The following is an 11,979-nucleotide window of genomic DNA, read 5'->3' on the forward strand; positions in this document are numbered from 1 at the left end:
TAATAATAATAATAATAATATAATAATAATAATAATAATTGCAGCACAAGACCAAAGCCTCCCCACCAGAAATTACCAAAAACATGTAATGAAAAGAAATATAACAAGTAACTGCAGAATATGTGGAGATGGACAAGAAACAATAAATCATATCATCTCTGGCTGCCCAGTCCTGGCTAAGAAGGAATATATTCACAGACATGACAGAGTTGGGACCTATATACACTGGAAACTATGCCAACATTATGGAATAATAACAGAAAAAAGATGGTATAGGCACACACCAGAAAAGATCACAGAAAACGAGAAAGCAACCATACTCTGGGATATGCCAATACACACAGATAGAGAAATTAAGGCCAACAAACCAGATATAGTTTTCAGAAATGAAGAAGAAAATAGAATTAATTCTAATTGATGTATCAATACCGGCAGATGACAACGTGTCTCTAAAAGAAATGGAGAAACTTTCAAAATACAAAGAACTGGAAATAGAGGTAACCAGAATATGGAATCTAAAAGCAGAAACAATTCCTATCATAATAGGTGCATTAGGCATGACAAAAAAATATTCAGACAAATACATAACAAAAACACCAGGACTTACAAACACATATAACATACAGAAAATTGCACTACTAGCACTGCACACATCCTACGCAGAACACTTTCCATACAATAACCATCAGAGAATCACAACAAATCACAGCACATACCCAAGGCACACAGAGCTGCGCTCGGTAGTGAAGTGAAAGCACGCTATTAAAAATATACTACTGAATAATAATAATAATAATAATAATAATAATAATAATAATAATAATAATAGTAGTAGTAGTAATAAAATAATAATAATAATAATAATAATAATAATAATAATAATAATAATAATAATAGGGAATATAATTCCAAAACTTACAGGGAAAGTTCAATTTTACAATTTTAAAGCAAATTTCACAATATATAATATATGTATATAATTTAGAATAAAAACACTATTAAACAATTCAATAAAGAAAAATGTTATACACACCATAAAAAAACATATACTATAAAAACCTTATTTTAAATCAATAAAGTACAATAAATTGTAAATTGTAATAAAAAGACTATGCACGTCTCATGGCTATATTTTCAAATAGATTATGATAATAAAATTAATTCGATTCAAAATTAAATCGAACTAAAATTAATTATATTTAAAAATATAGTCACTCATCAGGTCTAAGATAATAAATAATAAAAAATTAAAAAATAATAATAATAGAATAAATGCACTTATCTTAACTTATACTAATTATCAAATAAATATTTTAAAAAATACATGTATTAGCTATAAATAATCGAAAAACATTTAACAATATATCGTAAAATGAATATAACTTATCTTGTCCAAAGATTTTCGTTAACTTACTATTTAAACGTAAACCGTCGAACTTAGCGTTTATGAGAAAACAAGAAATATATCGCGTGAAAATATGGCGTAAATAGAATTTATAGAAGAAATAGATAGAAATATGTATTTAAGCAAATTACAAATGTATTTTAGAATAAGAAAAAATATTAAGTTTAATATACTATTAACTGGAAAAATTATAAAGTCTGAATAATTAAAATACTAAATACGTGAAATACATAGTATAGTAAAACATAAATTAAACTAAAATTCTATAATTTAATGTATTTTCATTAATTAATTTATTTATTTTATAAACATCTAATATTCAGCTTAGTCTTTTTACGTAATATAGACTATATAATCTCCTGCTAATGTATTCACATTCAACTACTACAAATTATAACTACTACAATTTAGTAACATAAAACAGGATTTATATATATACATAAATTGGTTAAACTTATTATATAAGTAATTTAATTTATGTCTACATTTAATTTTTCGTTCGTCGAGAGAATTAATTAAATTATTATTAGTTAATAATATTTCCTTAAATTCGTTAGTACATAATAAACAAAAATTGCTACCTATTCGATATGATTTTGCCTTACAAACTATCTCCAAATTTAAATTGTACTTAATATTTTTAGATTTTAATCCCATATATATTTACTAAGGCCAATAGAATTAATTAAATTTCTATTCTTAAAAGAATCCATGTGTTGAGCCACTCCTAATTTAATTTTATTAGAAGTCGAACCAATGTAAATTGCATTTAAATTATAACCATTCCTATTATTATCATCAATCAAAGTCACTCTACATTTATATACTACATCATCGAAATTCCATTTATTAATAATTGGTGCATTAAGCATAATAAAAAACACAAAGAAATGCATAACCAAAACACCAGGACTTACGAATATATATGACATACAGAAAATAGCACTGCAACAAATGGTTGACTTTTACTGGCGGCTTTTGAATGCATACCCAGCATTTGCTTTCCTCAGTATCAGTGTTAGAGGTATCAAGCACAGTACAAATATCAGTGGGGAAAGGCAGCACCCTTGGAAGATGCACCTCCTAATTTCTACTGTACCTAAACTTCTTCCGTATGCTGTTAGGTCAGTCCTCCTATTCGCCATACTTTTTCAAGCAATCGCTCAACATTCCATGCAATACCAAATAGATTCATACACTCCATAATCCAAGAATGTGGGATCATATCGTACGCCTTACGATAGTCAATCCATGACATGGCTAAGTTACTTTTCCTCCTTTTGCGGTCTCTAAGTACAGTTTTGTCTAGCACGATTTGATCCTTGGTACTTCTGCACTTACGCATGCAATGCTTCTGCTCATGTAGCAAGACTCCATTTTTTCCAGATGTTCATACATTGACTCTGTGAGTATTCCAGTCAATAATTTCCACATAAGTGGCAGACTGGATATTAGCCTTTAATTGTCTACCATATTACCTTTTACGATGTTTTTCAAGCACAGCATGGTCCCACCCAATGTCAACTACTCTGGTGTTACTTGGTCGGTATTTAACAAGGGGTTGAGTTGCGCAGCTATTCGTGCATGACATTCACCAAATCTTTTGATCCAGTAGCCTTGAACTCCATCTGGTCCCGGGGCCTTCCAGTTGTTCATCTTTTTTGCTGATTTCCTTCACTTCCTTAAATGAAATGACTAGTTCTGTCTGTTTTGGACAGAATAGTGTTCCTTCTCCTGTTCCTTGTCTTTGCTCCAGATGTCGCTCCAAAACCTTTGACTTTCGATGTTATCTGGTATCAACTTTTCATCTGTACATTCTCCGTTTATTTCTTTATAGAACCTCTTCTGATCTACTCTGAATAACCTATTCTGGTGGTAACCCTTGATTCTTTTGTCGTATCTTACCATCTTTGCCTTTTTTGCAACGAGGCGCTGCTTCAGTTCCTCCATTATTACTTTCAGGCCTTTTCTTTCTATATTATACTTTCTTTCCAGTGCCCTGTATTTTTGTTCGCTTTTAAGCTCCCCCTTCTCTTTTCTGTCTAACACAGAAATTTCCTTCGAGAGCATTTCTAACTCTGCCTGTATTCTTCTTTATTATTATTATTATTATTATTATTATTATTATTATTATTATTATTATTATTATTATTATTATTATTATTATTATTATTATTATTAAGGCGGCGAGCTGACAGAATCGTTAGCACGCCGAGCGAAATACTTAGCGGTATTTCGTCTACCGCTACGTTCTGAGTTCAAATCCTGCAGAGGTCTACTTTGCCTTTCATCCTTTCAGGGTTTATAAATTAAGTACCAGTTGAGTACTGGGGTCGATGTAAATGACTTAACTCCTCCCCAAAAATTTCAGGCCTTGTGCCTTTAATAGAAGTGATTATTATTATCATTATTATTATTATTAAGGCGGCGAGCTGGCAGAATCGTTAGCACGTCAGGCAAAATACTTAGCATCATTTAGTATACCTTTACGTTCTGAGTTCAAATTCTGTCGAGGTCGACTTTGCTTTTCATCCTTTCGGGGTTGAAAAAGTTGAACAATGGGGTCGATGTGATCGACGTACTCTCTTCTCCGAAATTGCTGGCCGTGTGCCAACATTTGTACTATTATTATCATTGTTATTGTTGTCCTTTTTTCTTTGGATTGTTGTTGCCGGTGGTGGTAACTATGTTGCTGACATCCGTAGTAACTTTTGGAGTCCTTTTTTTTATAACTGTTTTCCTTGTTCAAGCCACGGTAGCCATGCTATTGCTATGATTCACTATTAGAAATGCTTTTTCTGCTAGATTTTCTAATGTCATTTGTACACATACGACTGTTTATACTTGTAGGTAATACCATTTGTACTTCTGTATGTAGATGTAGGCGGGTGCTATAAACTGTGAGTCTTGTGTTAGCAATAGCAAGACGTTTATGCGGTGCCAGTATTAAATATTAAAATGTAGATACAATTCCTATGCATAGCATTTAAGGTAGTTCTGAAAAATACGAGGAGATAAAAGGAAGGATAAAACAGACTGACAGACATACATATAAGTATCATTAATCTATAGATAGATTCAATAGACGTCAATAGGAAAAGAAAAGGTAAAATTGCTAATTACTTTGAGATAGAGCCTGTATCGAAGGTACTCGTCCGCATTGTTAAAAAAAGGTCAAAATAAGTGATAGAAGCAGCAGGGTTTACTTCTACATTTAATTTTCGGTATGATTCAGCAGGAATTAGCAGAAGAGAAGAAAAGAGTGCTGTAATTAGCAGAGGACAAAGCATGTGACAGAAGCAGCAAGGATTACTACTACATGGGAGTGCCAGCAAATTTGGAAAAACCAACCAATTTGCTTTTAAGAACTAATTTGTTCGGTTTCAATTACCGATAGAAAAATAGATATACATATTATTGCTTCTTACAACATTAAATGGGGTTTTGCGATGATATGAATTCTCGTAACGGTGGTCTTTAGTAGTGTTCCTTGTTCAAAGATATCGGCTGAAACGTACGTAATAAATGCATTCAAAATGCTCTTACTTGGCTTGACTTCATTATATATATATATATGTACATAGCTACATATATATATATATATACATATATATATATATATATATATATATATATATAATATATATTATATATATATATATCATATCATATCATATCAGGATAATTACCCTACTTGGTTATTACCCCCTCTCTAATATATTAAGTTTTAAATCATCATCTGTTGTCCTTGGCGGGTTATTGTCCCCGGGGTAAATGTCCTACACTCATATATATATATTATATATATATATATATATATGAGTGTAGGACATTTACCCCTGTGGACAATAACCCGCCAAGGACAACAGATGATGATATCATATCATATTATATATATATATATATATATATACCAATTAAGGACTGAACACGAAAAGGTGGACAGTCAACATGCTAGATATAGACGTCAAATCGCCATTCTCCACAAGGATTATGTTCTCATAATCCTTGTGGAGAATGGCGATTTGACGTCTATATCTAGCATGTTGACTGTCCACCTTTTCGTGTTCAGTCCTTAATTGGTATATATAAATATTTTAATCTTCGGATTCTTTTAATGTGCTAGACCACTGGTTTTAATTGACTAATATCAATTTCTACCCTTAATTTTTAAATATATATATATATATATATATATATATTATATATATATATATATATTTATTTATTTATTTATTTATTTACATTTATATATATATATATATATATATATATATATATACATATATATACACACAAACACACGCTCACACGCTTATATATATATGTATACACACACACATACATGCATTCATACATAAATATAAATATAAGCTTCTATATGTGTATGTGTATATGAGAGCATGAATATGTACGAGTAGAAATAGACTTAGAAATGGTCACATTCTTCCATCATCATAGTTTCCATAGAATATATATATTTCATTACTCTTCGTCATTCTCCTGTCCTGTCATATATTATCATAAATAACTTTCATATTGCATAATTAAATCTCAGAATGAGATTGAAACAGTAATCGCTCGATAATGTAAAGTATAGAAGCCATCTTATCATGGCTAACCACATTGGGGAGGGGGTGTTACTGTAGCTTTATAGCCCCAAGAGATCTTCGTCTCTAGCTGGCTTTAGACACAATATATGTTTCCTTGGAGTATTTGCAAAGGGAGGCCATCCCTTCCTCGCAAGCCTGAGTTATACGCTCGAACTAGTTTCGGGATTGTTGTCCCTCGTCAACGGGCGGTAACCACCAGATTGCTTGATGATAAAATAGATTTTTGTCAAATGAAATTCTATACATAAAAATTAATCAATTCATTAGATGTTGTTTAAAACTTCCTCAATGATGTATATAATTATAGCGACTTGGTGTTGAGTATGTTTTACTTCGTCCAAAAAATCTGTTAGAAAACTGGAAATAGATCGAAATAACGAAAGTTGGAATCGACTCTCGGTGAAATACTAAAATTAAAACACTGCACAGGGAGAATCTTCGTCAAAAATTCAAACTTTAAGTATTAAATTCCTGAAATAAATTTCTATGAAAGTAAATGTTATCAATTGCGTGACAATATCTGCTTTCTTATAATAAATACAACAAACGTTTGCATGCAATTTTTATATAGTTACTAGACTACCCGTGACCTGTTGGGTCACCAATAGTTCAAAGTACCCGAAAATAAAGCGTATCTCGGGAATCCGTGGTCTGATTTACGCGGAACTTGTTTTATTCTGTTTGTATTCACATTTCAATAGTACCTTACTTTCAAAGTATTTCTCTATTATGCGCCGGTTCGGCTGTATTAAATTACTGGCAAGCACACAAGCAAATATACAAGCAGGCATTCATAGAGGTACCCGAAAAAACCGCGTGTCTCTGGAACCCGTGGTCCGATTTACGCGAAACTTGTCGTATTCCGTTTGCATTCTTATTTCAGAGACACTTTACTTTCAGAGTATTTTCCCATTATGCGTCGGTTTGGCTGTATTGAATTACGCATTGAATTACGCACGTAATTACGCACGTATTGAATTACGCACGCAAGAAAGCATGCAAACAAAACTATCCAGGTGTTCAAAGTAAAGGACAATAACTCCAGGTTTCACTGCTTAGTGGAGACAAACCCCCAAAAAAACCGCGTATCTCGGGAATCTATGGCCCGCTTTACGTGAAACTTGTTTTATTCTATTTGTATTCACATTTCAGGGGTCTCTTACTTTCAGAGTATTTTCCCATTATACGCCAGTTTGGCTATATCAAATTACAGACAAGTACACAAGCAAGCAATCACAGACTTTTCGTATTATATAGATAGATTGAAAGCTATCAAAATGCGAAATATTCTGGTAAGCTTCGTTGTTGTTTTTGTATACATCCCCGGCTTAGAGATCTGTCCAGATAACAAAAGCATATCGTTATCGTGGATTAGGTAAATATTAAAAAAAACTCAATTTGATAGCCTGCGTTGTAAACAAATAGGCTATACATTATTTTACAGGCATCTCCAGGCGTTATACAAGAATTAAATGCAGTTTCTTTCTTTCCATCCTACTGAAAATATATTCATCTATTTTTCTATCTTTTATCATTTCATTTTGTCGTTTCATTCATTAGATTGCGGCCATGATGGGACACCAGCTTGAAGAGTTTGTTGTCGAATGACTTGACTCCAGTACGTCTTTTACAGCCTTGTACTTATTCTACCGTTCACTTTTGCCGAATCGCTAGATTATACGGGTATGCAAACATACCAATAACAGTTTTCAAGCTGTGGTGGGAGACAAATACAAACAGAAAGATACGCACTAGCGCACGCATACGCATGCACACACACATACGACGGGCTTCTTTCAGTTTCCATCTACCAAATTCATTTACAAGACTGTGGTCAGCCCGAGGCTATAGTAGTAGACACTTGCTCAAAGCGCCATGCGGTGGGACAGAACCCGGAACTATGTGGCTGGGAAGCAAACTTCTTACCACACAGCCATGCCTGATTCTTCACGTGAAATAAATCAATCAATACATTTAAAATACTTTTCTCTCTTTCGCTTTCCCTGTCTAACTATACATGTGTTTGCATACACACAAATACACATGTATGTATGTGCGTGTGTGTGTGTGTACAGGCTGGGACAGAGAGGACGGACTTTTTTGAAATAGTTATTGCCCAAAGTTTCGGATGATATCAGATGTCATGGGGAAATTTCAAACCTGGGTTCTCATTCCTAAGGTATTTTCGATGTTGTTGTTATTATTATTATTATTATTATTATTATAATTATTATTATTATTATTATTATTATTATTATTATCATTATTATTATTATTATTATTATTATTCAGGTCACTGCCTAGAATCGAACTCGGAATCTTGGGGTTAGTAGCCTCTGTGAGGACAAATATCCGTCAAATGTAAATAATGTAAATAATGTACATAATTCCTCATCTCTTAAATATAGAACTACTCAATTTATGTACTTACTGTTTTGTTCAATTTATATTTCATAATTTGTAAACTTTCCGATGTTGATTTCGCGTGTATGTTTCGCACATGTGTCACTGAGACATCGTGCATAGGAGAAATTTTGTCTGGCAGTAAAATTTCGTCTTTTTTTTGTTTTTTTTTTTTCATTATTTTCGTTAAAAGACCGCTTTCTACAAGACTTCCACAGGTTCCTTTAACCAATTTCGTTGATGTTATTAGATTAGATTTGTTTTTGAATGGGGAGCCCAGTGTAGCACATCCATGTTGTTATTCAGCGCAGGGTATTAATAATAATAATAATAATAATAATAATAATAATAATAATAATGATGATGATGATGATGATGATGATGATGATGATGATGATGATGATGATGATGATGATAATGATGATGATGATGATGATGATGATAAAATAATAATAATAATAATAATATAATAATAATAATAATATAATAATAATAATAATTATTATTATTATTATTATTATTATTATTATTATTATTATTATTATTACACACACACATATATACTGCGATGCATTTTAGTACAGTAATTGTCCGTTACTAAATACAATATCCTCGTAAATACCTTTACCCCATCTCATTCACATTATTTTCATCATTTTGATGCAGACCAAACGACAGAAGTATATTCTTTGTTTATTTTAACAAGCAGTTAGATAATTAAATACTGTTTACATAAAAAAATTAGAGTGAAGCGAAGCTAGCTGATATGTAGATATATAATAGCAACGTAAATCATTGTAAAGCAATTGGCATACATACACAAATGTGCCCCACCGACTTCGTTTTCTCGAAGCGTCCAAAACAATTGATATGTTTCAATGAAATTTTCTACGAATACATCTCTGATACAGTAGATTCCAATTGCATCAGAATCTGTTTTCAAAAAAATCTTTAGGTGCTATGGGGAGAAAAGGTTAAAAAATTCAAAGGAGTCGGCTATGTTTCCTCATAGCTTTCCGAAAACAGGGTATTTCTAAATGAAAGCTTCTACAAATGCCTTTCAGAGTGTGTAAAGTTTGATTATATAAGAACCTGATGTAAAGAGAAAAATGGTGAGCACATACGCATACGTAGTGACACACATTACAATGTTTTTCGATGTTTGTCAATATTTATGTGTACTATTCCACTATGTTTTTTCATATTAAATTCTGATATAATCGAAATCTACATTCAAAAACATTAAAACATTCAAAAGCCACTTCACGATTGTATGATACTTGTCTGTCATAGAATTTTGTAGAATTTATAGAAAATTTTATGAAAAAACGCCAATTTTTCTAAAATTATGACAGACAATTGTTAAAGTAGCATGAAGTGGCACATGTCGTTGGCTTTCAAATGTTTTTGAATGTTGTGATTCATATATACATTTGATGAAAACGGATTTTTTAATGATGTAATGTCTCCATTGATCTATTAAAAATTAGTTGGAAACAGCTGTAGCGGGTTGACACATTATCCATCTATTGTTATTTATTTATTTATAATTCATCTCCCCTGCCCCTTGCGTAGATCCGAAGTATATTATGGACGGTACATCCAGTGTAATTTGCGTTTCCTAATTAACCTCTGGGCTCATGATATATTAGGTTGTTTCACATGAAATTTCGCATTTTTAATTACTTGTTATTTCAGTCATTTAAAAACTCAATTATGTATACCTTGCATTTAATCTTGGCTCTTTTTCTTTCCCAACAATATTGGTATGCAAATTTTTGTACCTACAGACCTTATGAAAATGATATATCAACCAATCTATGTTGAGTGATTTTCTCGTATAAGTACCAAGTAGGTCACTCTGCCGCAGAAGCTCTACGGAATATCAAGCGGGCCTTTGGTAATGGTTTTGTTGATATCGGAACTGTTCAGAGATGGTTCCAAAGCTCTCTTTCATGAGATGATAGCCTTGAAAATAAACCAAGTGGTAGGCCAAAATCAGTTATTCGGCATGATGGATTAAATGCATTGATTGAATAAAATTCAAAGGTTCGAAGACTTCCATCAGAACTCCAAACATCTCGCACAACTGTTTTTGGATAGCTGTAAAAAACGGGAAAAGTCAAGAAAACGTATAGTTTTATTCCACATCAACTGAACGAGATTAAAAAAAAAAGCAAAAACAAACACCACGAAGTGTGCTCCTTGTTGCTTTCGCGGTTGGAAAAAGACAATTTTTGCATCAAATCATTACTTGTGATGTGAAATAGATATTCTTTGACAACAGCGGGAGAACAGGACAGATATTAAATGCAGAGGAGTTACATAAACACTACCCAACCCACCATTGCACCCTAAAGAGTTAGTCGTCACTGTATGGTGGTCTGCGAAGGGAGTTATTCATTATTCATTTTTGCAACAAGGAAAAACGGTAACAGTAACATCGTATTGCCAGGAAATTGATTGTATGCATGAGAATTTGAAAAAGAAGCAACCCAGACTAGTGAATAGAGATGGCCCAATTTTGCCCCACGACAATGCATGTCTTCACGCTGTTCAAGCTACGATCCAAAAGTTACTAAGTCTGAATTATGAGATGTTGCAACGTCCTCCCTATTCCCCTGATATCACTCCTACTGATCATCACTTATTTAAGCATTTTGAGCTTTTCATAAGCACTAAAACATTTTTAAACAGAGAAGAGGTAATAGAAGCACTGGGATAATTTATCACAATAAAAGAGGATTTTTTTTTTTAAAGATGGAATATATGACATCGAGAAACTTTGGGTAAACGTCATAAATGAACATGGATCATACTTTGATTAAATAAATCAGTTCTCTAACACCTCTGAAACATTTTATTGTTACCTTTCAAATACGATGTCTCATGTGAAGCATCCTAATACTTAGTCGGGTACAGTTAATCGTATGCATAACCTGAATATCTTTCTACCTGAACTTCGGCACCCACGTACGTATTCCTCAATTTTTGTTGTGCTCATATTTTATTTTTCGACCCGACACAGTGCCTAACCATTTAAGTGCCTGATTCACTCGAATCCTGGTCTCTCTCTCTCTCTCCCTCTCTCTCTCTCTCTCTCTCTCTCTCCCACTTCTCTCTCTCTCTCTCCCGCTTCTCTCTCTCTCAGAAGTTTAACGAAAGCGCTCACACACTAGAAAAAAATTTCTCAAAAAAAGGTTAGTAACATCTTCATAAAAGATTTCATAACATTTTTAAAAAAATAAAAATTTAGGAAAAAAATCACCTTTACACTTCAAAAACTGTATTAAATAATCTTCATCCACTTTCAAATATATATATATATATATATATATATATATAGATATATATATATATATATATATATAATATATATATATATATATAATATATATATATATATTTGTTTATGAGAAATGTTTTGAATATGCCGGCCACAGTGTAATGATGCTGACTGGTGAACCAGTTTTTCGGGGTTGTATCGAGCTGAACCGGTGTAATGTAGGATAACTATAGTAATAATAACTATAATCTATCAATGGAATTTATAAACAT

At 32.3% G+C, this 11,979-nt stretch overlaps 1 long non-coding RNA gene across 1 annotated transcript in view; it reads right to left on the reverse strand.

The window, feature by feature from the left end:
• The window catches only part of LOC118764420, a 20,310-nt gene extending 8,760 nt beyond the window's left edge, over positions 1-11,550 (reverse strand). Inside the window, exons 1-2 of the long non-coding RNA XR_005000234.1 lie at positions 11,537-11,550; positions 5,111-5,115 (exon numbers count right to left, since the gene is read on the reverse strand). This is a non-coding gene — a long non-coding RNA (uncharacterized LOC118764420). The remainder of the gene's footprint in view (positions 1-5,110; positions 5,116-11,536) is intronic.
• Between the last annotated feature and the right edge of the window lie 429 nt (positions 11,551-11,979).

This window comes from Octopus sinensis, linkage group LG8, assembly GCF_006345805.1.
Source record: "Octopus sinensis linkage group LG8, ASM634580v1, whole genome shotgun sequence".
NCBI lineage: Eukaryota > Metazoa > Mollusca > Cephalopoda > Octopoda > Octopodidae > Octopus > Octopus sinensis.